Source organism: Pan paniscus, chromosome 16 (genome assembly GCF_029289425.2).
Source record: "Pan paniscus chromosome 16, NHGRI_mPanPan1-v2.0_pri, whole genome shotgun sequence".
Taxonomy (NCBI): Eukaryota; Metazoa; Chordata; class Mammalia; order Primates; family Hominidae; genus Pan; species Pan paniscus.
The window spans coordinates 30,786,459-30,790,121 of record NC_073265.2 but is presented as its reverse complement, the minus strand read 5'-3'; positions in this window follow the sequence as shown (position 1 = coordinate 30,790,121).

The following is a 3,663-nucleotide window of genomic DNA, read 5'->3' as shown; positions in this document are numbered from 1 at the left end:
GGGCGACATGAGCGAGACTCCATCTCAAAAAAAAAAAAAATTCTTTTTAGCAACAAAGTCTCATTCTGTCACTGAGGCTGGGGTGCAGTGGTGCAAACAGCTTGCTGCAGCCTCACATTCCTGGGGTCAAGCTATTCTCCCGCCGCTGCATCGCTAGGACTATAGGTGCCACCACACCCAGCTAATTAAAAAAAATTTTTTTATAGAACAGGGTCTTCCTACGTTGCCCGGGCTGGTCTTGAATTCCTGGCCACAAGCAATACTCCTGCCTCAGCCTACCAAAGTGCTGAGATTATAAGCATGAGCCACCACACCCAGTCTTTGAAACAAAAAAACATAGTCTTACCCAATAAAAATTTCATAAATCCTCGCTGGGTGTGGTGGCATGCACCTGTGGTCCCAGCTACTTGGGAGGCTGAGGTGGGAGGATCACTTGAGCCTAGGAGGTCGAGGCTGCAGTGAGTCATGATAGCACCACTGCACTCCAGCCTCGGTGACAAAGCAAGACCCTATCTCAAAAAAAAAAAAAAGTAAATCCTTAATATCATACAAAATCTAGTTTATATTTAGTATTCCCTAACAGTCTCAAAAAAACAGTTTCAAAAATGAAGATATAAACAAAGACCACATTTCATATGTTATAGTCTCTGCCCAGTGCAGTGGCTTACACCTGTAATCCCAGCATTTTGGGAGGCTGAGGTGGGCAAATCACCTGAGGTCAGGAGTTTGAGACCAGCCTGACCAACATGGTGAAACCCTGTCTCTACTAAAAATACAAAAATTGGCTGGACGCAGTGGCTCACGCCTGTAATCCCAGCACTTTGGGAGGCCGAGGTGGGTAGAACACCTGAAGACAGGAGTATGAGACCAACCTGGTCAACATGGTGAATTGAAACCTTGTCTCTACTCAAAATACAAAAATTAGCCAGGCATGGTGGCGTGTGCCTGTAACCCCAGCTACCTGGGAGGCTGAGGCAAGATAATCACTTGAACCCAGGAGGCAGAGTTTGCACTGAGCCGAGATCACACCATTGCCCTGCAGCTTGGCAACAAGAGCGAAACTCCGTCTCAAAAAAAAAAGAAAAAAAGTTAGCCAGGTATGGTGGCACACGCCTGTAGTCACAGCTACTTAGGAGGCTGAGGCAGGAGAACCACTTGAACCCAGGAGGCGGAGGCTGCAGTGAGCCGAGATCATACCACTGCACTCCAGCCTGGGCAACAGAGCAAGACTCCATCTCAACAACATAAAATAAAATAAATAATAAATAGTCTCGGCTGGTGCAGTGACTCATGCCTGTAATCCCAGCATTTTGGGAGGCTGTGGCAGGTGAGTCACTAGAGCCCAGGAGTTTGACACCAGACTAGGTGACATGGCAAAACCCTGTCACTACAAAAAATACAAGAATTAGCCACGTTTGGTTCAGGCCTGTGATCCCAGCTACTCAGGAGGTTGAGGCAGGAGAATCGCTTGACCTCAGCAAGCAGAGGGAAGCAGAGGTTGCAGTGAGCTGAGGTTGCACCACTGCACTCCAGCCTGGGCAACAGAGCAAGACCCTATCTCAAAACAGTAGAAAAGATTCATCAGTAAGTTCATATAATGGCAACCTGATCCATCCATATAAAGTCTGCATCAACCTTTCACCTAGTTGTTAAACAATGACTGTTAAAACTATTAGGTCAAAGGTTGATGAAGACTTTATATGAGGCTGGGTGTGTTTTCCAACTTTAGCAGGCACCAAAATTAAGTGGAAGGCTTGTTAAAACAGAATGCTGGAGCTGGGCATGGTGGCTTATGCCTATAGTCCCAGCATTTGGGAGGCCGGATCACCTGAGGTCAGGAGTTCGTGACCAACCTGGCCAACATGGTCCAACCGTGTCCCTACTAAAAATACAAAACTTAGCTGGGCATGGTGGCATCATTGCCAGGAGCCATTATCTCATTATTTCATTGCGAACAATTATTTTCTACTATCATTCATTCTGCATATTTGGCTCCAGTTCCTCTCCCTCATCCCGCTGCCTCCATAACTTCTGACCAGGTCTAGTACTATTTTGGACCTCAAGATGACTAAATCCTAGTAGCCGAAATTTACATCTGTAGTTGAAGCCAAAAGGATTATAGATCTGCTATAGTGCGGGACCAGCAGCATCACCTAGAAACTTGGTAGAAATACAAATTTTGGGGCTCTATTAGAAACCTACTGAATCGGCTGGGCACAGTGGCTCACGCCTGTAATCCCAGCACTTTGGGAGGCCAAGGCGGGCAGATCATGAGGTCAGGAGATCGAGACCATCCTGGCTAACACGGTGAAACCCTGTCTCTACTAAAAATACAAAAAAGTAGCCCGGCATGGTGACAGGTGCCTGTAGTCCCAGCTACTCAGGAGGCTGAGGCAGGAGAATGGTGTCAACCCGGGAGGTGCAGGTTGCAGTTAGCTGAGACTGCACCAGTGCACTTCAGCCTGGGTGACAGAGCGAGACTCTGTCACACAAAAAAAGGAAACCTACTGAAACAGGCCAGGTGCAGTAGCTCAAGCCTGTAATCCCAGCACTTTAGGAAGCTGACGTAGGTGGATCACCTGAGGTCAGGAGCTCGACACCAGCCTGGCCAACATGGTGAAACCCCGTCTCTACTAAAAATACAAAAATTAGCTGGGCATGGTGGCGGGCGCCTGTAATCCCAGCTACTCGGGAGGCTGAGGCAGGAGAATCACTTGAACCCAGGAGGAGGTTGCAGTGTGCCGAGATCATGCTATTGCACTCCAGCCTGGGCGACAAGAGCAAGACTCCGTCTTAAAAAAAAAAAAAAGAAAGAAAGAAAAAGAAAAACCTACTGAATCAGAAACTCAGAGGTTGAGGCCCAGCAATCTGTTTCGTTTTGTTTGAAACAGAGTCTGGCTCTGTGGCCCAATCTGGAGTGCAGTGGTTCCATCTTGGCTCACTGCAACCTCCGCTTCCCAGGTTCAAGTGATTCTCCTGGCTCAGCCTCTTGAGTAGCTGGGACTACAGGTGGACACCACCATGCCCTGCTAATTTTTGTGTTTTTAGTAGAGATGGGGTTTCACCATGTTGGTCAGGCTGGTCTCGAACTCCTGACCTCAGGTAGATCTGCCAGCTTCAGCCTCCCAAAGTACTGGGATTATAGGCATGTGCCACTGTGCCTGGCCCCAGCAATCTGGTTTAACAAGACTTCCAGTTGATTCTGGTGCCTGCTAAAGTTGGAAAGCCACTGGACTAACATTGGCTGCCCCATGAAGTCCTTCTGTCTAGAAATGATTTACTTAAGGTCCTACTATGTGCATGGCAACACGTTGGGTGCTCAGTATTTAGATGCAAAGTACAAGGTCTGGTGCCCACAAGGAACTGACAGTCTATTCAAGGGAACAGGACATATGCCTGTGAAAAGGTAACCGGTGACAGTTGGTAGTTGGCAGTGTGTTCTTAGCATACCACACAACTGGTGCAGGCGGTAAGAGTCCAGGTGAATCCAAGGAAAGTTTGGTGAGTAGGCGTGGCTGGCAGAGGTTTTAGAGTTGACGCCAGCTAGGCCTTAAAGAGTTATCCTTTGGAGACAGGGGTGGCAGGGAAAAGAGGGAGGATTTCCAAGAAGGGAGAGTGGGATGAACAAAGGCAAGATTCTGGAGAAGATGATAACCTTGCTAG